The 26742-nt window shown below is 41.1% G+C and overlaps 1 protein-coding gene across 1 annotated transcript in view; it reads left to right on the forward strand.

Moving 5' to 3' along the window:
- The first annotated feature begins 1730 nt into the window (after positions 1-1730).
- Positions 1731-26742, forward strand: part of Map1b (microtubule associated protein 1B) — a 92447-nt gene continuing 67435 nt past the window's right edge. The window contains exon 1 of the mRNA XM_042690680.1: positions 1731-1827. The gene's annotated coding sequence lies outside the window, so the exon portion shown is untranslated. The remainder of the gene's footprint in view (positions 1828-26742) is intronic.

Genomic DNA, 26742 nt, shown 5'->3' on the forward strand with positions numbered 1-26742 from the left:
GTTATTTTGGAGACTTGTCCTGGCAATTGAGGATGCTTTGTACAAGTATTCATGCATACTACCAATATAGCCATATTTTTGGGAGAAACTATGAGTACATATGAATTACATACTCTCCAGAGTTCTGAGGTTCCTCAGCCTTCCCTGGCTTGCTTTTCCTCTTTCATGTATGCTCTTGGGGTTTCCCTCTGAGCCATTGCTTTTGGGATGAGGAGGCGGAAGGAGGAGGAAGGAAGAGGCTGGGGAACAGGGCTTAGGCACAGGAAACCTCTCTCATTCCTTTCACCTCTGTACTCCTTTCAGTCTAGTGAAAGGACGTCTGATCTGAAAACAAGTTCATGGCTCCCAATTCCATCCAAGTTTTATAAAGTATAAAAAGTTAGCCAAGTGCTAGTGGCTTATGCCTGTAATCCTAGCTAATTGAGGCTGAGATCTAAGGACTGTGATTCAAAGCCACCCTGGGCAGGATAGTTAGTGAGACTCTTATTTCCACTTAACCCCACATGAGAGAAAGAAAGAAAGAAAGAAAGAAGGGAAGGAAGGAAGGAAGGAAGAGGGAGGGAGGGAGGGAGGGAGGGAAGGAGGGAGAAAAAAAAGGAAAGAAGAAAAATGCTCAAAATAAAGTTGTGGCTCAAAAGGTAGAGTGTTAGCCTTGAGCAAAAAAGGTAAAGGACATCGACCAGGTCCTGAGTTCAAGCCCTAGGATTGACACATGCATTTGGGTGTGTGCACACACACATAGAGGAATAAAAAGAAGAAAAAGTTTGCCACATTTCTTTCTTTCATGATAAGGAAATTCAGTACCGCTGGGCGCCAGTGGCTCACACCTATAATCCTAGCTACTCAGGAGGCTGAGATCTGAGCATCAAGGTTCAAAGCCAGCCCGGGCAGGAAAGTCCGTGAGACTCTTATCTCCAGTAAACCACTAGAAAACCGGAAGTGGCGCTGTGGCTTAAGCGGTAGAGCGCTCCCCTTGAGCTGAAGAGCGCAAGGACAGCGCCCAGGCCCAGAATTCAAGCCCCACAACTGACAAAAAAAAGAAAAGAAAAGAAAAGAAAATTCAGTACCACAAACAATTATGAATGAAAGTATTTCCTGCCAAGCTGGTCATCTAAAAACAGTGTCTAACTGGATACTTTGGGCATCCAATCTTGAGATCCAGCCTACTTATGAAAGATCACACCAATTCTATACTGACATCCAAGACCAAAAAACAGATGAGTTAGAAAAGAAATCCCACTTGTACACTACAAGATCATGCCACAAACAGAGGCCTGGGCTTGAGTGGCAGTCTCCACAAGGCATCTCCACCTGCTTTCTACATCACCCTGCCACCTACTAGTGGATTTCAAGAAAGCTGGTGATAGTCTGATGGCTGCTTAGTGGTTAAAGAGCTAGCCATTTTCCCATTCATTCTATTCTCTCCTAGAGGAGATAGTCTGTCATTTTCCTAATAGCTGTTTTCCTTCACTCTAACAGCAGTGCTGCAGTTACACTTTTATAAGTTCTGTCCTCACTGCTCGTCTGTCCCTCCCTTGTGGCCTGATGAAGAGACCTCCCCAGACTGCTCATTTTGTGGGGAGCCACTGCGATTTACCAAGCTCTGCAGAGAAGGATTTCCCACATCCTCCTGTAAAGCCTGAGAAATGCTTTCAGGGACCTTTTCCAAACCACTTGGAAATGACTGACTGAATGTCTGTCAACTGTCTTCCTTTTCTTCCCTAGGAATCCGATCATGGGACACAAACTTGATTGAATGCAACCTGGACCAAGAGCTCAAACTTTTTGTATCTCGACACTCTGCCAGATTCTCTCCTGATGTCCCAGGTGAGGCTTCCATTCAGTATTAGCTTAGGATTTGACAGTTTTGGGGAAAGGTCTCTGCCTGGAAAGCTTTGCCTGGGCCATGAAAATATGTTTCCTCTTATTGTTAAAGGAGCCTTTGTATTTGCTATTCTCAACTAAGCTAGCAGGTGGCCACAGTTTAAGAAAGTTGAGTCTACATTATTGTTGTGTGTTATCTATTTTGGGCATTCTTAATTTTTAAGGTTTAAAAATTTTAAAGCTTAATTAAAGTATTTCTTTCTTTGTTGCCATTTCACTGGGATTGCAAACTGTTAAAAAGTGTTTGCAAGCCAAGGGATTGCAAACTATTAAAATGTTGATTTTACTTCAGTGACTATATGAATACAAATTGGATGTTGCCAGAATCCCACAACTCCCTTTTCTAGATCATTGTGACATTTCCAAATGAAAGAACGTCTTCATCTCCTTTCTGCCCATCACTGCATGATCACCTCTCTTACTTAATGTGGGAAAAGAGTCTGATATACCAGACTACTGTAACAATAGCTTTTCTTGCAAAGATGAAAAAGAATACTGTAGAATTATTAAAGGTAAGGACACAAAATTTATCAGTGGTGAAGGTGTTCCTGCCTCCCTGGGGATGGGTCCTGCCCACGTCTCGGAGGCGGGCCGTGTATTCATGCCAACCTATTTCTTCCTTTTGTTCACATTTAGACATTATTAAATAGAGTATTTGGCTTATTAACTCTTCAGACTCAAGATGTATTTCTTAAAAGTTTGCCATTGATACTATTTTGTGTTTTATTTTCTATCAGTGGAATTTGATGCAGAAATTATTTTCTGTTTATATTTTCTTGTTCTATGAGTACTAATTTTATTGGTATCAGCAGAGCATCAGGAATGAGGTTCACACAATATTTTGGGTGATTAGATTCTATTAGATCTATTAGCCGGTATCAACTAAGATTTGAAACCACATGTATGGTTGATTCTTCATGACTCATGACTCATACTTGGTTGCAGTCATATGCCAAGAGGACTGCACACCATTCTTGCTATACATTTCCATTATTCAAATGAATTGTAGCTTTAAAGTATGGATCTGAGTGGATGTATTTAGGAAAACTTAGCAAAAATTGCTCATTTAAAGTTAAATTTGCTGCAAAGTCCTATGAAAAAATCAGCTTTTAAGTGACTGCATTGAACAAGAAAGAGAGAATGAGAATGGGCAAGAGAAAGACAGAGAGGAGAGAGAAGAGCAATGAAGACTTGTAGAGAGACAGACATATAAGGAGAGACAAGAGAAAAAGAAGAGAGACAGAACAGGAGAGAAGGAGACAGACAGATAGGAGAGAGAAAAGAGAAAGAGAGACTCAGACAGAGACAGTCAGACACAACTGTGGAGAAAGAGAGAGCATAGTGAAATTGTCACAGAGTCAAAGTCAACCTCCCCCTCCCCCATACAGAATGATCCAGAGGCTCTCAGGCAGCCCATGCTCTACTGAAAGAAGGTACAGTATATAGAGGTTTCTTTTGTTATTGTGTTGTATTTTGGTGTCTTACAAAATCTCTGTAACTTTTCCCCACACACACAAAAAAGTAAGAGAGGCACTCTTTGCCAACAAGTGTGTTTATTTCAACATGTAAAAGCCAAGCTTTTGTCCTTTCTCAGTAGGTTGTTCTGGCTACTATGCTGGTTTGTAAGACTGATTTTTTTTCTTTCTTGCTTTTGTAAATGAATCATGTTCGTTCATATTTGGAGTGTCTTTTACAATGACAACTGTGTATTACAAAAGGAAAGCCTTCAAAAACTGGTGAGAATTATCGCTTTTCGACTAAGGACCTAACTAGTACTATTCTGTGGACTAGGAGGATCAATCCTCCCAATTGCCACTTTGGGCTACTGTACCGTGTTCTCCCTTTTCTCCTGCTGTCACTAGTAGTAAGAACCGGCCACCAGAAAGAACCTAGTACCATCAGTGATGTGGTTGATGCTGTGCTTAGGGATGGGTGTCTGGATGATCAGCACCCTTAGTGTCCTTGCCCACTGCAGAGAGGGCTGATGTTAGACTGTCCCTCTCAAGCCCACATAGGTCCCAGCATTCTTCTGGGAACTACACATCAAGAATGGAGCTGTGGCAGTGATTGTTCCTTTGTGAGGAGCATGACTGTGCTACAGTGTGAATATTCTATTTGTTGTTGTTGTTGGTCATGGGGCCTGAACTCTGGGCCTGGGCGCTGTCCCTCAGCTCTTTAGCTCAAGGCTAGCACTTTACCACTTGAGCCAAAGAACTACTTCCAGCTTTTTCTGCTTATGTTTTGCTGAGGAATTGACCCCAGGACCTCATGCATGCAAGGCAAGCACTCTACCACTAAGCCAACTTCCCAGCCCCAGTGTGAATATTCTTTTTTTTTGGGGGGGGGGGTCCGGTAGTGGGGCCTGAACTCTGGGCCTGGGCGCTGTCCCTCAGCTCTTCAGCTCAAGGCTAGCGCTCTACCACTTGAGGCACAGCGCCACTTCCGGCTTTTTTCTTTTTGCTTATGTGGTGCTGAGGAATCAAATCCAGGGCCTCAGGCATGCAAGGCAAGTGCTCTACCACTGAGCCACCTTCCCAGCCCCCAGTGTGAATATTCTTTATGTGAAATTCTTGTGTCCAAAAAGCCCCAGCCTTTGCAGTTATTGGGTGTTAGAATATTTATATAGACTTTACCAGTTATCATCTCCAATTTGAAAAATCCCAATCCAAAATGCTTTAAAATCCTCATATGCTCAATCAGGTAAAAGCACAGGTCAGATCCACTTTTAAGTAAGTTGTTTGAGAAACATGTTAGAGGGCAAGAATACAAAGGGTGTATAAGGATCTTAAGATGATCTTCACATTGGGACCAAGGAAACCTTTAGGTTTTTAGGTCTAAGACCAGAGGTCTCTTCCCTACTTGGAATTCTATAACAGTAACCTTTTAATCCTCAGGTCCCCTAATGTGGAATTAGCTGAACCACTACATGTAGTGTTTGAAGAATCTTGTCAATTTAGAGGCAAGGAATAAGATGAATGATGGTTCTGTTAAAAAAAATAAAGCCATTGATATAATCAATTTTAAAATATTTCAGGGGCTAGGAAAGTGGCTCAGTGGTAGAGCGCTTGCCTTGCATGCATGAGGCCCTGAGTTCAATTCCTCAGCAGCACATAAACAGAAAAAACCAGAAGTGGTGCTGTGGCTCAAGTAGTAGAGTGCTAGCCTTGAGCTGAAGAGCTGAGGGACAGCGCCCAAGCCCTGAGTTCAGGCCCCATGACCAACAAAAAAAAAAAATCGATTTAAGAAAATATTTAAATGGCACCTGCAAAGTGCCAGGCACTGCTGGGCACAGTAGGTGAGGACACAGTAATTGAGACAAACATAGTCGCTACTTGTACTATATTCTTAGGAGAGAGAAGGTACTTAGTCGCTGTCTTGCACCTCAGTTTTCTTGTCTGTAGAAGGGAAAGATTATTTGTATCCCACAGAGTTTTCCTGCAGATTAAAAACAATTAACATATGTCAAAAGTCAAAATGATGCTTATCACATGGTAAATGAAATGCAAATTCTTATTATCGCCTTTGTTCCAAAGCTAGTTGATGTGCACTTGGTGATTACTATCATCTATGTGAGATAGATATTTGTTAGCTGTTTAGATATTTGGCTGGCTTCCTTGTGATGTTCTCAAATTTGTATTAAAGATGCTTCTCAGAGAAAACAGTTGCTTTTGGCATTCTCAGAAGGCTCAGGGCTTCTAGCCAGGTGTAGGGACAGCTATGTTCTACAGCTGGGTTTAGTAAGGTACTTGGGATGAGAACACTGTTCTGGTGGGCTGGAAGAGCAGGGTCAAGCAGGGTTGTAGGCTCTGTACAATGATCCTATTGGGACCCATGCAAGGATGCTGGAGTGTGGAGCCTAGCTGTCTTTCTCTCTGATAGTCCATCCCTGTGAGCATCCTCCACTCCACTCCCCCACTCAGATTTCTCTTCTGTTCCTTCCAGTCAACCAGTGACTAATAGATTAAAGTCAACTGTAGATATTGCCAGTTTTAAGACTCAACCGTTTCCTGTGGTTTCTTAGCTGAATAAATAGTAGGACCTTGGATTATAGAGTGAGACAGGAGAAAAAGAAGAAGAGAGACAGAACAGGAGAGAGAAGGAGACGGACAGAGAGAGAAAAGAAGAGAAAGAGAGACAGAGATAGACAAACAGACACAACTGTGGAGAGAGAAGAGAGAAGATAGTGACACGTTGTCAGAGTCATAGTCATGGTCACACACCCCCACACACTAGTTTTATAACTCTGAGATTACATTCACCAGACCTCCATGGGATGTGATTGACTTCACACACGCACACACACACACACACACACACACACACACACACACACACACACACACACACACACACACAGAGGTAGTTTTGTTTAAGAATCTGTGCCTTTTCTGTCCATAGAAGATAAACAAACCACAGCTAAGCATCTTTAGATTCATGCTGAGAGACTGGTAAAAATATCCTTCCCAGAGATTGCTTTTTGATAGAGAATTAACAGTAGCCCTTTGAATTTCAGTCATGTGAGCCCTACTCCCTTAGACATTAATGAGGTTTCAACAACTAATATTTGCCAGTAGCGTGAGAAGAAAATGGTGAAATGCTCCAAGAGAAGGTGTTAGAATATTTTTAGCCATCTTTCTCGGTCTAGGCATGTATATTTTGTCATCGTGGAGAATTATGCCTTAATTATATGTGCCTAGAATACATTACTTGATGAATGACTGGGAGTAATAGATGTATTTTCAGCCTTGCTCCTTAGTTTTGAACAATAAAACCTGCAAGCATAAGTTCCATTTGCATTGGAGGGGCTGATCTAACAACTCAGGGAACTGAAAGAAAGTGGATGCTGTCTCCTGTGTATTTTCTCTGTCACAGGTGCAAACACCCAGGTCCTAGTTCTTGCCCCTGTCCACATGACTCATCTTTTTCATGGTGTGTGAGGTGATGGAAGAAATCCTGGGATTAGAAGAAAATGTCAGAGAGCTGGATTTACGTTGAAGTAACCCGACCTCTATTTAATATCCATGGAGGTCAATGCTGCCTGCCTGGGAAAGAGACTTATTTTAATGCAAATCTCTAGCCTTTCTCCTACTTGCCCCCTGCCCTGAGCCTGCCTGGCTGGGTGGCAGGGGGTACAGCCTGATCCCACATCAGCTTCCATTCATGTTGCTGGTGGGTATCTCTTTGAAATAATCAAAGAGCTAAACCTTCTAAGGAGGAGATCTGGAGTCTTCTCTGAATCGACACAGGGCATAATTCCCCTGAGAATTACAACTTGCTCAACTTTGAGATTTGGGGCAATTCTTTTAATCCACATTCTCATATATGGATTTTTTTTTTCTTGGTGTAGGTGTGGCTAATGAAAAGGAAAAAGAAAAAAAAAAGTAGTGTTTCCTTATTTTGTTCTGCAGCCCAGCGTAGCTAACGATGGCTCATTCAGGTCACGCTAGAAATACCCATTTAATCTTCTTTCTTATTCTTTCTTTTTTTCTTTGAGTAGCAAGGATGTTTTAGTCTGCCGATGGTAATGGCATTCAAGCAGTTCATAATGGGCACTGTGGAACTCCAGATGGACAAGCACGGGCAGGAAGGTAGCAGGAAATTGGCTGCCTGGGCTCAGGAGCCATTTTAGGGAATGTCAAATCAATAACCCCTCCATTACCCTCCCTCCTCCCCTTCCCCTCCCCTCCCTCCTTCCTGTACCCATTAAGTGTGGTCCAACCCAGCCCCTAGCCCTGCTCACCAAGGACACCATTTCCACTGAATGTCAGTGCTTTTGTCTTCACTTTCAGAGACCAAAGCACTCCTGGGTTTTTTGTTTTTTGTTTTTTTCCAGTAGAGTTTTTAAGTGTGCAGGGACAACAACCCATGAGACAGCCCATTTCTGGGCTATGTAGCTCCTTCTTCTGGATCTTCTTTCTAGGGCTGGTTCAGCTTTCATGGCAGCCTGCTAGAAATTATGCTAGAGATATTGGTGGAAGATGATGAATAAAGCAAAAATGAAGTGATTCCTTGTTTGCACAAGATTTTTGAGTGCTTATTAATAAGCAAGGAAACATAGGGTTATATGGACAAGTAAGGCATCTCTGCCTTTCAGAACTTAGTTTGGAAAATATATCATTAAGAGTTTTAAAACACATTGTGCTTGTTTAGCAGAGAGTATCTTCTTAACTTACAAAGTTGTGTGTGTGCGTGCATGGGTGTGAAAGACAGAGAAAGAGGAGAGAGAGATTTACTCAAACTTCCGAAGAAGTGAGACTTCCGAAGAGGTGAGACTGGGAATTACATAAGCACTGCATAATTGATTGTCTGACCATGGACAAAGGTTACCCAGGTACCAGCACCCCACCCCCAATAGCAGACCAGGACTAACTAAATGTTACCAAGGTAACCATCAAGTATCCCCAGCCATCATATGCTGGAGCTTACCCTTTTGTCTTCTCACTGTTGTCTAAGAGTAATTTCTGTTATATGTGAAGTCAGATTCCCATGGTCCCAGAGGACTGTGAAGTTACAAGAAAGGCCCATGGGGAATTTATGCTTTAAAATGGACCACAGGGCCAGGCGCTAGTGGCTCATGCCTGTAACTTTAGCTACTCAGGAAGCTGAACTCTGAGGATTGAGGTTCAAAGCCCACCCCGGGGAAGGAAAATCCATGAAACTCTTACCTCCAATAAACTACTAAAAAGCTGCAAGTAGAACCGTGGCTCAAGTGGTTGAGCACTAGCCTTGAGCAAAAGACAGCTCTCAGGCCCTGAGTTCAAGCCCCAGGACTGGTGCATGTGTACATGTGTGTGTTCACGCACGTGTGCACACACACATACACATACACACACATGGACCCCTAGGGCTAGGGAAATTGCCATCAGTACAGGATAACAATATGATTTTAATAAAGTCTTCAATGTGGGTTAAAGGATTGTCTACAGTTAGGACTGGCAAAATAAATGCCCATAGAAAATGCACAAGAGAATCTGTACCTGACTTGAAAATAGAAGTAGGAAATTATAAATGAATACACAATGCGTAAGGAATGCAAACTTTAAAAGACTCAGACTGAGGTTGCCTACGGAGTAGCCCAAATGTTTTTTGGGGTAGGGGTGTCTAAGATAAGATAGGTCATCCCAAGAGCTGCCTTTGTTGTAGAGGAATGTTTCCTACACTTGCACTTTGCTGTTAAGCCAGGGAGTTGAACTCAGGACCTTGTGCTGTAGTTGCCTTTTTCCCTCAAGATTGGTTCTCTGCCACTTGAGCCACAGCTCCACTTCTGTCTTTTTGGTGGCTAATTGGAGGTAAGAGTCACATGGCCCTTTCTGCCCAGGCTGGCTTCAAACCTTGATCCTCAGATCTCAGCCTCCTGAGTAGGATTGCAGGTGTGAACTGCCAGTGCCTGGCTCCAGTCTTTTTTTTTTTTTTTAATAAAGGAGGTTTTCAATTCAGCTTTGAGTAGAAGAACCACTGCAGATATCCTGGTTTAAATTCACAGAGTCCCGTGTGTCTCTCACAGGGCTAGTGTGAGGAAGGACTAGCTGTGCCCTAAGCCAGGACACACTTTCACATAGACATCTCTGTCCACCCAGGACATGCTCCACACCCATATTGCTTTTTGGTTTCTAAAACGTCACTTTGGGGGATGTTCAAATTAAATTTAAGATGGAATAAATTTTGTGGCCTCAAATGAACGATTTATTCACAACTCTGGCTGAATGAAGAACCTTCTGAGTTCTGGGAATTATCTGTAGGTTGAATCTGAGGCACACTGTTTGTCATAGAGGATTAAGAATGGCCTGAATTTTAACAGGTAAGATCAACTTTGCTTATCTTGTCCTGTGAACCATCAATTAGCATAGTTAGGGATTCTTCCCTTTTTCACTTGCCCATTTAGAGATGATGGAGCAACTACTCTCTTATCTAGAATTCTAAACAGTTTCTTAGTGGAAATATTAAGAGGTTTTGGCAGTTTTTGACAGTGAAATTCAATACAAAGAGGTGATTAGTGTGAAATCCCATGAGCTCCAGAAGATGCTTAAATGATTATAATTAGTTTGGGGTGGGGTAGAGGGGGAGAGAGAGGGGAAAGGGAGGGAAGCAAAGGGAGGGCAGGAGGGAGTGAGAGAACTTTATATTCTAATCCACTGAAAAGAAGATAATCTTTCATGTAATGGTATATCTTTTTAGAAGGTGATGTTATCACTCAGTTTTTGTTCTACAGCAAGGTATAATCTGGTTTCTAGCTCTCTGAGTCATAACAAAACTTGTAAACAAATCTTGAGCTAAGAGTTGTTTACAAGTAAGTTCTTAAGTAAGATAACTAAGTTAATCTAAAGGATACATACAGGGTACAGAAAACCAAAACAGTAAAAATAGAAATAAGTGCGTACAGGACATAAGAAGAACCACTTGTTTCCAATTCTTGGAGTTCATGTGAATACACTTCATTATATATAGTCTTATGCACTTAGCAATTGGGCTATTGTCCCTGTTAAAAATAACATAGACACATTCTAGTTATTACAAACGAGGGAAACCATGCAACCTACTCTTCTTTTGGTGTGGCTTACTTCATTTAATATAATTTTTTCCAGGTCTTTCCTTTTCCTTATGAATGGGGCAATGTCATTCTTTCTGATGGAAGCATAGAACTCCATTGTGTATATATACCACATCTTCTTGATCCATCTAGCTACTGAGGGGCATCTGGGTCGGTTCCATATCTTAGCTATGTATATATGTTTATCTGATCCATGGAAGGGAAAGGGAATCACAGAAACAGCAATACAAATCTAATCTAATGCAACAATGATACGCACTTGACATTATGTTGAAAATGAATTATACAACTTGGGGTTGGGGGGGAGGGGAGTAGGGAGGGGTAAGCGGGAGAAAGGGAGGGAGGGGGTAACTGTTTAAAAAGAGATGTACTCATTACCTTACTTATGTGACTGTAACCCCTCATTCATCATCTTTACAATAAAGATTTTAAAAATTTTAAAAAAGGATACATAAACTAGAAACCTGTAAGGGAATCTCTGCCAATTGTCTTCGGGGATATTGCAAAATTATATGTGCATATAATGTGCACTGATACATAGTATCTATATAAATTGGGTCATGTCTAACAAATCCTAATTCATTAAATTATATGTATGACCTGGGAATTTTGAATCTAAAGTAAATCACAGTATTCGTTAGCTTGAAGATAACTTAAACCGAGCTGTTTGATTGAGTAGATGTTTTAACAGTTCATCTCCTGTGAGAACAGAGCTGCCGAACTGGAATGTATCTGCTTAATTTCATGATTGCCTTCCTCTTTGAGTGCTGGAAATTTGTCCATTGGCAGACTAGAAAGACACTAGGGAGAGAGTGTACAAGCATAAGGTTCTAAGGAAATTAATTTGAAATAATTGATTCACTGCTCCGAGGATAGGGTGGGCACTTTGGGGGCACCTGACTCAGCTCTTCCTTTGTCAGGAGAAGCGAGTGACAGCTATGAGTGGCTCGCCAGGACTTGTTCTTCTCTGGAGAATTCTGGCAACCTGACTCACGCGGTGACTCTCAGAGCTCCACGAGGAGTTGGTATCAGTTCTTCCCTGGAAAGTAAAGAGACTTTTACCAGATCAGGGCATGTAAACTTTATTCTGCTGCCCATTAGCTCTGCAAAGCATTATAGATTGTTGGTCATGGAAAAATATGTTGTACTGTGTGGCGTACTTGATTTTTGTGGAGGCATAAAGTATATTGCAAAAACTTGTTTATTTGTGTGTGTGCTGGTACTGGGGTTTGAACTCAGGGCCTTTTGTTCTTGCTTGGCTTTTTCACTCAAGATTGGTACTGTATCACTTGAGCTACCTGTGTACTTCTTGTTAAGCATTTTTTGTTCTTCTTGTTGTCGTCGTCGTCGGTCGTGGGGCCTGAACTCTGGGCCTGGGCGCTGTCCCTCAGCTCTTCAGCTCAAGGCTAGTGCTCTACCACTTGAGCCACAGCGCCACTTCCGGCTTTTTTTCTTTTTGGTTATGTGGTGCTGAGAGATCGAACCCAGGACCTCAGGCATGCAAGGCAAGCGCTCTACCACTGAGCCACCTTCCCAGCCCCTGAAGTATAACTTTTGACAGTCATTTCCACCACCCTCTTTCTATGGAGCCAGGTTTGGGAGAGGATTTGTGTTCCACAATTCTAAAATTTTTCACTAAATTGCCCCACAATAGAAATGTAGACAAGAACTTGTCCTACTTCAGTTACTTTTAAAATAGGTTTTTAAATGTCAATTAAATAATTTTCTTTCATTCTGTCCTGTCTACTAGGATTTTCAGTTTTAGAGGAGTTCTATGTCCTGTGGTATTGAGATTGGCTTTCCAGTCTGGCGATTCTTGGCCTTCAGATTTTCCCATCTGTCTTTACCATGCAAACAAACTAAGCAAGACAGAACTTCATCATGTTTGCACAACACCAAACACCTGCATGGAAAGTATTTTAAAAAGTCAAATTCATGGGTATTCTAATGATACCATGCCAAATGGGAAATAGCTTCATATTTTCCTCCACTAAGATGAGTGCATGCAGGTTGAAGTTTGCTCATGTTCTGAGCCTCCAATTAACTATTTTTACAGCTTTTTGGAGGAAGAGAGAACCTCATGAGTTCTGAGTGTGTTAGAAGTCCCAGGCATGTTGTTTGTCAGAGAGGATTGAGAATGGCCTGCATCTTAATAGGCTTGATCAACTATGCATATCTTGTCCTGTGAACCATCAATTAGTACAGTGTAATTTGACAAGTCGCTACATGCAGACATGAATGCCCTTGGGAAGCAATGCTCAAATAAAATTGTTACTGACAGCATACAACTTGCATGCAGGTGATCATTATCAGCAAACTATAATTATCCAGAAGGAAAAGTGACTTTTATGGTAATGCATCTTATATTTTATTGTTGCTATCTAATATCTTTGTTTGTTTCTTTTTTTCTCTCTTTCTCTCTTTTTTTTTTTTTTTTGGTCAGTTGTGGAGCTTGAACTTGGGGCCTGTTCTTGAGCTCTTTTTGTTTAAGGCTAACATTCTACCACTTTGAGCCACAGCACCACTTCCAGCTTTCTGGTAGTTAATTGGAGATAAGAGTCTCATGGATTTTCCTGCCTGGGCTGGCTTTGAACCATGATCCTTAGATCTCAGCCTCCTGAGTAGCTAGGATTACAGACATAAGCCACCAGCACCCAGCTGGTATCCAATATCTTTAAGATAGTTACTTCAATTTTCCCCATTTCTCTAATGATCATGTTTTGCAATAAATAAATTTATTCATTACAATCTAGTTGTGTTTAAATTTTAGAGCATATCAAACTTTGAAAGGAATGATTTATGTATCATATCATGAATAACAATATCTGTATAGTGACAAATCATCAAAGAGTTTGGTTAGTAGGGGATTTCCAATAAATTTTGTGGAATTATTAGTTTTCCAAGTTTAAAGCCCAAAGGAACAGTCATTTCTTTTAAACAGATATCTCAGGTTTATTTGGAATTAGTTTAGAATTCCTAAACAAAGTTTGTATATTGACCTAAGCTTTACTTACACTACTTATAGAAAACATGACCTTAGGAATCTATTATTCTTAAATTGGTACTAATTGGAATGAATTCCAAGATATGGAAAAAAAAAAAAAGAAATCTATTATTCCAGCCAGGTGCTCGTGTCTCTTGCCACCTAGCTACCCAGAAGGATCCGAGGAGATCTAAGGATGTCAGTTGGAATCTAGCCCAGGAAGAAAAGTCTGTGACTCTTGCCTCCAAATTAACCAGTAAAAAGGCCAAAGTGGGGGCTGGGAAGGTGGCTCAGTGGTAGAGTGCTGGTCTTGTATGCATGAGGTACCACATAAGTAGAAAAAGCAAGAAATGGCGCTGTGGCTCAAGTGGTAGAGCGCTAGCCTTGAGCTGAAGAGCTGAGGGACAGCGCCCAGGCCCAGAGTTCAGGCTCCACTACCCACCAAAAAAAAAAAAAAAAAAAAAGCAGAAATGAAGGTGTGTCTCCAGTGGTAGAGAGCACCCGCCTAGAGCAGAAAGTAAGAGGCATGTAGGGCCCTGATTTCAAAACCTAGTCTACCAGTATTAAAAACAAGCAAAGCAAAACCAAACCAAACCCATGATTCTCTCTCCATCTGACATATTTTCAAAGGGAAGGTATTTTGGGGAGGGAGGATAATACTGGGGTTTGAACCCAGTGCCTTGTGTTTGCCAGGCATATACTTTGCCAATTGAGGCATATCCCAAGCCCTGAGAATTTTTTTTTAAAGAGATAACACATTCTTAATTGTTCTTGGCCAGAGGGCTAGGAAGCAACCGTGAAATTGTACTGTTTAAACAAACATTGGCATTTATTTGAAGCACAAGCCAAGAAAGTCACTCTCTCATCGGAGAGGAGAATGCCCCCTCTCTTCGCTCCCCTCTCCCTGACTTGGAATGCAGTCAGAGCAATCCCTGTGAGTGCCCTCTGGGTGATGCGGGAGGAAGGCCTTTTCCTTGTACCTCAAGGTCCTCATTATGAAGCCTCGAGGTAATTACTCCGTAGATAAGCTGCGTGGCAGGTGCTCATTACTGAAACATCAGTGTGCAAAACATTTATGTTGAGGTAGCCGACTGATGGCCATCTCAATACTAATAAAATGGTATTTCCATATAGAACAAAGGCTATCTCCATTGGTTCTAGTGCAGAAGAACCTCAAATGTCTATAAGGAAAAAGGAGTATGGGGAAGAGAACATGGAAATCTTCCAGGTAACACTTTGAAGAATATTTTACCATGTTTACATTGTCCTTGTATAACAGATACCTTTCACTAAGTCCCAACTGTTTTTCTGTTCTGCTTCCTATTTCCACTTGTCTATGAAAAACATTTTTTTTTTTTTTTTGGGTCCAGTCGTAGGGCCTGAACTCTGGGCCTGGGCGCTGTTCCTCAGCTCTTCAGCTCAAGGCTAGTTCTCTACCACTTGAGCCACAGCGCCACTTCTGGCTTTTTTCTTTTTGCTTATGTGGTGCTGAGGAATCGAACCCAGGGCCTCATGCATGCAAGGCAAGCGCTCTACCACTGAGCCACCTTCCCAGCCGAAAAACATTTTTTTTAAGCGAGTTGTTTTTGAGACAGGGACTTGCTATGTAGCTTAGATTCCTCTAGAACTTTCTGTGCAGTTCAGGTTGGTCTCAAGCTTTCAGTCTCCTTGTTGAATGTTGGGACTACAACTGTTCACCTGGCTAAACATAATATTTTAAGTAATTGACGCTCACCTTGAGCTGAAGATCTCAGGGACAGCACGCAAGCCCAGAGTTCAAGCCCCACGACTGCCAAAAAAAAATTGACGTCCCCAGTGAATCATCTACCTTTATTAATAAATTAATAAACACAAAAATCCAAACAAGAAGGGAAAGGGGTGATCTGATGAAGAGGCACTGCCCTCACAAACTGACATGTTGAATTGAACCCCCTTTGCACAATTATGTACGGTAATTTTTTAAAAAGAGAGAAAAATGGGCTGGGATGGTGGATCAGTGGTAGAGCGCTTGTCTTGCATGCATGAGGTCTTAGGTTTGATTCCTCAGCACCACATAAGCAGAAAAAGCCAGAAGTGGCGCTGTGGCTCAAGTGATAGAGCGCTAGCCTTGAGCTGAAGAGCTGAGGGACAGTGCCGAGGCCCCACGGCCAACCAGAGAGAGAGAGAGAGTGAGAGAATATGTAAAAATTGAGAAGTGAAATTAACTCAAAAGCTTATTTTTTAAAAATATTATCCAATGTATCTTTAAATCCTAGGAATAGGCAAAAGTTTTGTAGCTCTTTGTAGCTATTGTGCACTACTTTTCTCCTCTCCATTGCTTTTCTTAGTGTGTTCTGTCTATACTCCAATAATAGCCTTCTTTTTATAAATAATGTTAGTTTGGGTTATTTTAACACATTAACCATGAGGTCAGTGTTTGCTTTTGAAAGAAGCATTACATTATGTATTAGTTATGCCTATTATTTTACTCTATCTTATTTTGCTTTATTTTAGACATAGAATAGAGATTATTTAGAGCCTTTGGAATAACATTCCAGCATATAAATATAATGAAATAATTTGGCAAATTAATTCATTCCCGGGGTCATCAAGAAATACAGTTCTATCATCAGCTAGAAATTTTCTATTGCTGGAGTGCTTTACTGGCAAATATATTTTCTATGTTCAGGAAGCAGACTCATAAAAAATTGGAAACTATTTGTCAAAAAATAAAAAGTTCTAATTTATGATTTAAAAAGAAAAGATTAAAAAAGAAAAAGAAAAAGAAAAACAAGCTGGGCACCAGTGGCTCATACCTGTAATTCTCACTACTCAGTAGTCTGAGATCTGACGATCATGATTCAAAGCCAGCCTGGGCTGAAAAGTCCACAGGAGGCTCTTATCTCCAAGTAGCTATCCCCCAAAACTGGAAGTGGAGCTGTGGCTCCAAGTGGTAGAGTGCTAGCCTTGAGCAAAAGGACTCCCAGACAGTACCCAGACCCTGAATTCAAGCTCCACAACCAACCACAAACAAGCAACAAATGAAAAACAAAACAAAACAACAACAACCCACATTACCCTAAGCTGGGTGCTGGTGGCTCACGTCTGTAAGTCTATAATCGTAGCTACTGAGGAGGCTAAGATCTGAGGATCACAGTTAAAAGCTAGTCTGGGCAGGAAAGTCTGAGTCTCTTCTTCCAATTAACCACCAGAAAACAGAAAGTGGAGCTGTGGCCCAAAGTGGTAGCCTTGAGCACAAAAGCTCAGGGACAGCACCCAGGCCCTGAGTTCAAGCCTTATGGCCGACAGACCAGAAAAACAAAGAAAACTGAAAGCAAACTAAACTTTCGTGGAGTGAAAAAAAAAAATAGACTTCAAAGAGTTTAATTGAAGGGGTAGATTTTGAGAATTCTAACTTTCTAAAAAGGCTTCTCCCCCCCACCCCCCCCCCCTGCAACTGACACTTGAGAAAGAAGGAATGTAGTTATCTTTTAGCCATAGAGATAAGGAGGATTGTGATAAAGAGCTTCAGGATCAGTCTGAGAACACAAGCCAAGCAGGGTGGCTGTGAATGCTGAGTGGTGGCTGGAAGAATTACTGCTATTACTTAGGTTTAAAAAAGCCAGGTAAAAAATCTTGTCCGTCATTGCTTACATTACTGTTTTGTGAGAAAACTTTAAAGTATCGCAAAGTGTTTATTTACAAACTGTCACTCAGTTGTAGAGACTTTGAGAAGAGCAATGATAAACATCTAGTCTCTTGAGAGCAAAGGACAGAGCTTTTAGGGAGTAGGGTTGTGGGGGGGAGACAGGAAATCTCAGCTCTTATTCCAGTTCTGCTAAGTAGATCTGTACTGTTGTGGACAAATTACTCAGCATTTATGAGCATTGGCATTTTCTGAACCTTATTTCTAAGTCCCTCTTATATTTGATATTCTGTTATGTAATAATACCAATCTGTAGTAAAAAGGGCTATTAAAATAATTTTTTAAATGGTTTGCATCAATAGTGGAAATGTATTTTGCTCAAGTGTCAACCTTGAGCAAAAAAGCCAGTCAAGAGTGTGAGGCCCAGCCAGGCAACAGTGGCTCATGCCTGTAATTCCAGCTACTCAGGAGGCTGAGATCAGAGGATCATGGTTCAAAGCCAGCCCAGGCAGGAAAGTCCGTGAGACTCTTATCTCCAATAACCACTCCGAAAGCCAGAAGTAGCACTGTGGCTCAAGTGGTAGAGTGCTAGCCTTGAGCCGAAGAGCTGAGGGACAGCACCCAGGCCCAGAGTTCAAGCCCAGAGCCGAAGAGCTGAGGGACAGCACCCAGGCCCAGAGTTCAAGCCCACAACCAACATTAAAAAAAAAAAAAAAGAGTGTGAAGCCCAAAAGATGGTTTTTGTGAAAAGTTAGCACAAAGATTATGCACATTATGCTAACATTAGCCAGGCCAACGTGCAGAACTAAGAAGTGGTTTTGTATAAAGTTCTTTGGTATTTATAGGAGAAGATAATTCAGTTGGCTGAGTTAAAAATATGTATACTTCATGTGTTCATTTTACAAATACAAACCATCTGACGGTGGAATTTGGTACTTTGTCAAATTCTGAGGTTTGTAACAGTAAGCAAAAGGAATTAATGAGACTGCTCCTACACCATCTCCTGTGGAGCTCTGAGCAAAATGAAGGGACAGATATTAATTAACAAATATCTGTCACAAGGACGCATCAGAGACTGCTAAGTAGGAGAGAAGAGTATATACTGCAGTTAACCAGCAAAAAGTTGGAAGTGGAGGTATGGCTCAAGTAGCAGAATACCAGCTTTGTGCAAAGAAGCTAAAGGACAGCCTCTAGGCCCTGAGTTCAAGCCCCATTACCAGTCTAAAAAGAATATTAACTGAAAAGAAACACAAAGAACATGGGAGCTAATTATTAATTAAAGGAAGTGAGTAAGAAATGTTAGCCATGCTGGGAAGGCTGATTCATCCTGACTCAGTGTTCAGTCAACTGTACCACTGGCCATTCTATAAAAGACTCTACAGTATTACTTCTGGATTGTGGTTTCTTCAAAGCATTATTGATTCACTATTGGAAGTTCCATAGAACCAGATATTTTGTTTTCTCTATTTCTAATCAGGACCTTTCCCATTTCACAACATATTAATCCTAGTCTTTCCTCCCCACCCCCTCCTCCCCCCCTTCTTCTTGGTGCCAATCCTGGGCTTGACCTTAGTACCTGGGTGCCGTTTCTGAGCTTCTTTTCTCAGGGCTAGCATTCTACCACTTGAGCCACAGCTCCACATATGGCTTCTTTTCTTTCAGTGGTTAATTAGAGATAAGAGTCTCAGAACAAAAGTCCAGGCTGGCTTTGACCTATGATCCTCACATCCCAGCTTCCTGAGTATTTAGGATATAGGCATGAGCTACTAATGCCTGGCTAATCCCTGTCTTCCTTATGTTTTCATAAATGTGTGTGCGTGTGTGTGTGTGTGTGTGTGTGTGTGTATGCGCGTGCGTGCGCATGCACACGCACGTGCCTCTCTGTTTAAATCTCTTCCTATCACTTCCATCTCCCACTAAAAGTGGTGCCACATCATTCTTACCATCAGTGTAGGAAAACTATGAATTGCAGCTTTTTCTTTAACCTTAGTATTTGCTGGATTTTGTTGTTGGTGTTGTTGTTGTTGGTGGTGGTGGTGGTGGTGGTGGTGATGTTGGTTGTGGGGCTTGAACTCAGGGCCTGGGCACTGTCCCCGAGTTTTTGTGTTCAAGGCTAGCATTCTACCACTTGAGCCACAGCACCACTTTTGATTTTTGAATGGCTAATTAGAGATAAGTGTCTCACTAGGACATTTCTGCCTGGGCTGGCTTGGAACTGTGATCCTTAGATTTCAACCTCCTAAGTAGCTAGAATTATAGGTGTGAGCCACCAGTGTCCAGCATTTTTTCTGTGTTTTGATTGATAGTTTTGTGTGTGCTTATCTTGTCTTTTGTGACACCCTCATTTGATCTGATTGAATGAAATAAATGTAATTTTACTTACATGGTTTCTTAGAGATATGTTTGTATCAGATGACCAAAGCCAGTCTCTGGTCAGTGTAGTAGTCCTTTGGTTTCTGCATTTTTTATTTATTTTTTTACTATTGTCACAGCACTACTCTACCACTGCATTCATAGATCCGATTGTTTCTCCAGGAAGGCCCAGTAGGAAGAGCTCAGCCTACCTCAGCCACCTCCCTTATCCTGAATATTAAGCCCTGTAATTACAGCAGACATTGCATTTATCTTCAGCCCCTGTGGAATGATGTCATTGCATGTCAAACAGGATTAGAATGAAGAGAGAAAGAGTCCTACTGATATTTTTATTCCCAGTAAGAATTTTGTTTTGCTTCATTGGGTTAAAAGAAACAGTAGTTTCTGCTATTTCATTGGAAAAACTTTAAAACAAAAGTAAACTAAACTAAGCAAAACCCAAAGATCAAGTAAAACTTCAAAACAGACATGCAGGCATGTGTACAGGCTGCATAAAGAGAGATGTGCACCTTAGTTCTCCTCTCCAAAAGCATCCAGGACACACAATTTGCTGGAGACATTGCCTCCTTGTCTTACAAAAGCAGAATGTCATTCTTCTCAAAGCCCTGCTGCTTGAAAATACCCTGAAAAATGAAGGCAGAGATGGAGCCACTGCTGGGTAGAAAGGGGACACAGGCAGCTGGATGCATCAAACCTCTGAAATGGTTCACTTTTTCAAGATGGCATTGATGAACTGTGTTTTCCAGTCTCGTTTGTTATGCCTCATGGTAAAAACTCAGGGCCTGAAGTAGAAGTCTAATGTCACAGATACTTTCAGTCCAGATTTGAGTGTATCAGTCATTTCCAACTCCTCCAATAAAAGTAAACAGGACAAGGGCTAGTGGCTCTTGCTTGTAATCCTAGCTACTCAGGAGGTGGAGATTTGAGGATCACAGTTCAAAGCTAGCCCAGTCAGAAAAGTCCAGGAGACTCTTATCCCCAATTAACCACCAAAAAGCCAGATGTGGAGGTGTGGCTCAAGTGGTAGGGTACTCGCCTTGAGTGAAACAGCCAAGAGGTAACACCTAGGCCCTAAGTTCAAACCCCAGTACTGACACATTAAAAACAAAAACCAACCTGGATAGGGAGTTTTCTCTCATTTGGAACAATCTTAACAATAACTCTGGATCTTTTGAGTTAAGTTCAAATACTTAACTCTGTAGTCTTGGGCAACTTAATTGAGTTGTTCTAAGGTCATCTGTTTGATAGTGTTAACAATAGCAACAGTGTCTACCTGTTTCTTTCTTGGATGATGTGAGGAAGAATGAATCTGATCCATATCAGGTTCTTCCTTGGTGATAACTTTGCATTCAGCTTGACCTGGGACCTTTCCATTTTCATTTTTGTTTTGCCTAGCAAGGTAGATAATGAGCTATGACTTCTCTTTCTTTAGGTGATTTTTGCAGGTCTAATCACCTAGCTGGTCAATGTCCATGAAGATGGTAGCGTAGGAAGAGAATTCTGAATGATGCTGGGTTTTCAGGTGTAGCAGAGCTGGATGTGATTAAAAGTCTTGAATTGCAGTTTCATGACCGTCAGTCTTCGTCATTTTCTAGGAAGGTGCTGGATATGCCAAACTCTGTATTCTAGAAAAACTAAGCCATCCAAATAATCTTTCTGTTGCCTTTGTGCAGAGTGAGTGAGTGAGTGAGTAGAGGCAGTAAGTACCTAACTGCTGTGATGTGAGCCAGGTGTTGCCCATAGCTGCCTATGGATCTGTGTTCTTATCTGAGCTTCTCCTCAGTTCTATTACTGAGTTGATGGAGTGTTGCCATTGTTTCTTCCACTCCTTCCTCAGGTACTTTGGGTTATTTGGAATAGAAAACTGCTCTTCTACCACAAGTCAGCAAGAGTCCACTCAATAGGAAGCCCACACTTGTTTTGAGATGCTGAAATTACTCTCTGGAGATGGTGGGATCTCCGTCTGCAGAATACTGAAGGGACAGCGAGGCCCATCTTCAGTTGAGTCCCCTCTAGGCTCTCAGCCTAGCCATCATTTGAGGCTCATATGTGGATTTGGTTCTATGGGATAAAAATTCTATCTCCCACACCCTCAGGACCTCCCAGCCTAGAGAGTGGAAAGGGAAGACATTCTCCGTGGCTTTTCATAAACTTTTTAATCCCCTGTCTGATCCTGACCTAACCAGACCTGACCTAATGCATTTACTCTTTTCATTCAATTGTTGGTAAGCTATTCTCTTCCCTTCCAGTTAGGAGATGTCCTTGAGTTGTTTTTATCTTCTTCATAAACTACAAACATAGAAATTTTGTTTACTGAACACAAGCTGACCTACAAGGAAAATCTTGCTTGGGAGTTGGTATTTTTCCCCCCAGTAATAGTAGCATTTATTTCTTTTTTTTTTCTTTTAGCAGTGGTGACAGGATGGGTGGGCAGGGCGGGTTGTTGGGGGAGGATTGAGTATGGAACTCAATGCTGGCCAGGTAAGTACTCTACCACTGAGATACACCCCAGCCTCTAAATGTACCCATTTTTTATTATTAAAATAGTATGCATTTGCTGGGTTCTGGTGGCTCATACCTGTAATCCTAGCTGTTAAAGAAACTAAGCTCTGAGGATCAAAGTTTGAATCCAGCCTAGGCAGACAAATTTGTGCAACTCTTATCCAGCAAAGAACAGAAAGTGGAGGTATGGCTCAAGTGGTAGAGTGCCAGCCTTGAGCAGTAAAGCTAAGCAAGAACAGAAAACCTTTAAGCTTAAACTCTAGTTTCAGCACCATAAGAAAGTAGTTGGTGTTGACTTTTCTTATATGAGAAAACAAAACAAAACATCAGCACTCTTGCTACTTTCATTATCTCTCATACCTCTTCATTTAAGCTCTCAGTAACAGTGTCATGCTTATACCAAAGAATTAAATCTGATTCTTACTATCTAATATTTTCTCAGTACTTCTACTTACTAAGGGATTCTTGGAAGTTAGTCACAGAATTAGAAAATAAACACTAGTCCCTCCGCAATACATTACATACAATACATTTTAGACTGGTTTAGAATTACCAGTAGCTTATTATAAAGCAAAGGAAAAGCAACATAACATGAGTTTGTGGTCTTTAGAACAGCTTGTGAAAATATAGTATAACAGTATACTCGTTTTTCTATTTTTAATATTATTATACAGAGGTATTATTCATGACTTTTCTTGATTAAGTGTTAAAAATTGCCCCAAACATTGACATGAAGGCATATCAAATAACAATTTTCTTTGGTATATTAAACACTTATAAACATTTAGTGTTTACAAATTTGTAATTTAATTTTCTTTCAAAGTTAATTTTGCTTTTGTCAACTGAAAAAAGAAATATGCACTTGGTTTTGAGTGTCTTACATTTGGTCATTTCTCTTTGTAAGATAGACTCAGGTTTCTACATCTCCTTCCACTCAAAGGACCAAATACCCCTTATTTTTATTGGGGGCCAGATTTCTGGTACCAAATTGACTGGCTTATAGAGGTGATTTGGGTTTTGTGTATATCAGAACTCTTAAGGACTGAGTAAAAATAATAATTAAAAAAAATCAGCCTGGTGTGTTCCTAAGCCTGGCTTCTTTTTTATGTGGGCCCTCCAACACAGGGCTTTGTGCATTTTTAGCTCAAGGTTGGTGCTCTACCACTTTAGCCATACCTCTATGTCTGACCTTTTGTGGTTTTAATTGGAGATTAGAGTCTCATGGATTTGTTTAGCAGGCCTGGCTTTGAACTGTGATCCTCACATCTCGGCCTCCTGCATAGCTAGGATTATAGGCATGAGCCACCAGTACCTGGCTGGCTTTTTACAAGTATAGTAGCTGTTCTACTTTTGTCTTCCAAGGGGTGTCAGTCCACATGATGTTGGATCTGGTACTTGGCTGCTCATATCCATCTGCATGAGTGAAACCATTGGCTGTATTTCTGTAGTTAGTTGATCATCTTGACAACCCAGATTTCTGTAGAACCTTTTCTAGATCCATTCCCAGTCATGCATGTAAGCAATGAACATGCATAATACATATTGTTTCATGTAGGCCACAAGTTAAATCCTAGTTTTCAGTCGAATTACATAAAAACTTTATGATCCTTAACTTTAGGACCTCTCTAGTCAGATCCATCTTCATCCAAAACAAAATGGCAGCAGTTTTCCTAAGTTATTTGGACAAATCAAGCAAGTACTGATTTTAAACTCTGTTGGAGAAGGTTTGTTTTAGGGATGTAGCTTTGTTAAAAGTAAATAATAACCTTTACCCCATTTATCTGATTATTTCATTTGGATTTTCAATTAGTATGATTCCTTAACACAAGATGTACATACTTATGTCTAAAATTGGCACCAGGGGCTGGGAAGGTGGCTCAGTGGTAGAGCGCTTGCCTTGCATGCATGAGGCCCTGGGTTCGATTCCTCAGCACCACATAAGCAAAGAAAAAAAAAGCCGGAAGTGGCGCTGTGGCTCAAGTGGTAGAGCACTAGCCTTGAGCTGAAGAGCTGAGGGACAGTGCCCAGGCCCAGAGTTCAGGCCCCACAACCGGACCCCAAAAAAAATAAATAAATAAAATTGGCACCAGAAGTGACTTTGAGATGATTTAGAGTTAAACTTGGCTTTCTCTTAATAGTGTTCTATACAAACACAGCCCCCCGTCCCTTGTTTAGATAGAGAAAATGTCAAAAAATTTAAGTGTGATCAACAATTCTTAGTCATAGGATCTGTGTGTATGGAATGTTGTAAATAGTTCCAATCAGCCGGTTATTCTTTGTTTCCAACGTTTAAAAATAATTGATATGGGAAAAGTATTAATGTTTCCTTCTTTGGAAACGGGAAGGAAGAATTAACAACTATTCTGATTTTTACCAGCAGGTGGCATGACTTTTGCTATGCTGGTGATGACCAACATACTTCTTATTAATGTTAAATTGTCCTATAATTAAGTCATTTCCCAAAGCATTTGCCCATATTTAAGTCAGAAGTTTAATATCCTAATTATTTAAAGAGTTCTTGCAAATAAATGCCAACATATCATCAGAGAAATGGGTGTAGGACATGAACATGCAATTGACACATATGAGACACACAATATGGTTCGTAAGTTTCTAAAGAAATGTACAACCTCGAGATGGGCGCTGATGGCTCACACCTGTAATCCTAGCTATGTAGGAGGCTGAGATCTGAGGACTGGAATTCAGAGCCATCCCAGGCAGGAAAGTCAGTCAGACTCTTATCTCCAATTAACCACCAGAAAAACTGGAAGTGGTGCTGTGGCTCAAAGTGGTAGAGCTCTAGCCTTGCACAAAAAGAGCTCAGGGACCCCAGGCCCTGAGTTCAAGCCTCATGACCAAGAAAGAAAGAAAGAAAAAAGATAAATGAAGCAGTATAAATGAACACAAGAAGATACAAATTTGAGCCTTTGAATCACAGAGCTTTTTTTTTTTTTTAAGGATCCTACTTATCATTAGCAAAGAAGGAAAGAAAGACTCCTTCATATTCTGCTGTTTGTGTAGAAACAACCCTTCTAGAATGGCGTTTTAAGATCTCTCAATGGCTTTTGTATTTTTCTTGGAAATGGAATTCGATAGTAAGTTCTGTGCATGTGTGTGGGGCAGGGGGAGGGGAGGGGGGAGATAGAGCCTGCTTGAGTCAGAGGTTAGAAAGCTCTTCTGATACTAACCTCAGAAGCCACAGATTAGTTCATAGTAGAGTAATGACAAGAGACCAAAAGCCACACATGTCAGCCTGAGTTAAGGGGTTTAGAAGAGATACAGAAAATCGTCATAAGAGGATAAAACCAAACCAAAACAAAACTCATCTAAGACCTCAGCTCTGATAACCTTGGGTTCACTGGGCACCTCCAGAGTGAATCTGCATCTCTCAAAGTCTGCTGTGTTGAGATCGGTCTTGGAAGTCTGCATTTTCAGTTTTGGCTGCTCTGCAGTTACATTTTGTACTTAAGCTTGGGCAAGTCACCAAACTCTCTGAGAACTCTTGAGTTTTCTTTCAGTATTGGGGTGGTGGTGGTGCTGCTGCTGCTGTTTGCTCCTCCTCTTCCTCCACCTCCTACTCCTCCTTGTGTTTGGAATTCTGTTATCGTTTCTGGCTCTATAGGATAAGGTGTGAGTCTGGGGGTGTCCACATGGTGTTGAGGCAGATGGAGCTTCTTTTTCTGCATTAAACCCTTGGATCTAGAGTGTCTGGAGTCCTCAGACCCTGGCCATGTTTGAGTCATAACTTACCGTGACACAAGTCCTTGGAAAGGGTGCAGTGGAAGGTGAGAAAGGTAGGTAAACTCCTGCTTGGACATCATCAATTAAAAGCAGAGGTGTGTCACAAAACACAAACAAACTCAGTGTATACTTCAATAATAGATTTTTCTTATATAAATATTTAGGTTTGAATCACCATCAGGGCTATAGATGATTGTTTTCTACTTGATCCATGAGAAGAGCTCAGTTTCGTGGATCTTATCTTCTAATCTTAAAGAGAAATTTCTATTTAGAGACATATAAGAATGTTTTGTAAACTTCTCTTTCCCTTGACCACAATACAGGAAACAAGTGGTGACCCACTCTGAGATATAAAATTAACACAGAAGTTTAACCAGACAATATCTATTCTCATTATCAACAAGGCATTATGGTAGTTTTGTAATCTACTGTATACTCACCTAGTAAAAGTACTGCTTTTGACCTAATAGTTTGATTTTATGACATGCTAAACTATTGCAACTCTATTATTGATTGATTTGTTTGTTTATGTATCTATGTTGCTGGTGTGTAGTTTGGTACTAGGGCTTGAATTCAGGCCCTGATTTGCTTACTCATGGCTGATGCTATACCACTTGACTCATGTCTCCAGCCCTATATTTTTGCTGATTATTTTGGAGATAGAGTCTCTCAGATTTATCTGTCCAGGCTAGCTTCAAACTGTAATCCTCCAGGTCTCAGCCTCCTGAATAGCCAGGATTACAGGTATGAGCTACTGGCTTATGGCTTCAACTCTCATTTTACAGAGCAGTGGTATAGAATGTTTGGAGGAGGTACCAGAATGGAAAGAAAAATTATTACATGTCCTGAGAACTGCTAAATATCACTTACAAATTTCTTTGCAGAGAAACAGGAAAGGAAAACAAATCCTTTCTCTGGTAAGCCTATTGTGATGAAGACAAAAATAACAGAAAAACCATGTGAAAGGGTTGGGGGAGGTGTAACTCAGTGATAGAGCACTGGCCTACCATGCATGAGGATCTGGATTCTGTTCCCAGTACCATAAAAGACAGAAGGAAGGAAGCAAGGAAGGCAGGTAGGGAGGTG

This window comes from Dipodomys spectabilis, unplaced genomic scaffold, assembly GCF_019054845.1.
Source record: "Dipodomys spectabilis isolate Male_0828 unplaced genomic scaffold, ASM1905484v1 ptg000140l, whole genome shotgun sequence".
Taxonomy (NCBI): Eukaryota; Metazoa; Chordata; class Mammalia; order Rodentia; family Heteromyidae; genus Dipodomys; species Dipodomys spectabilis.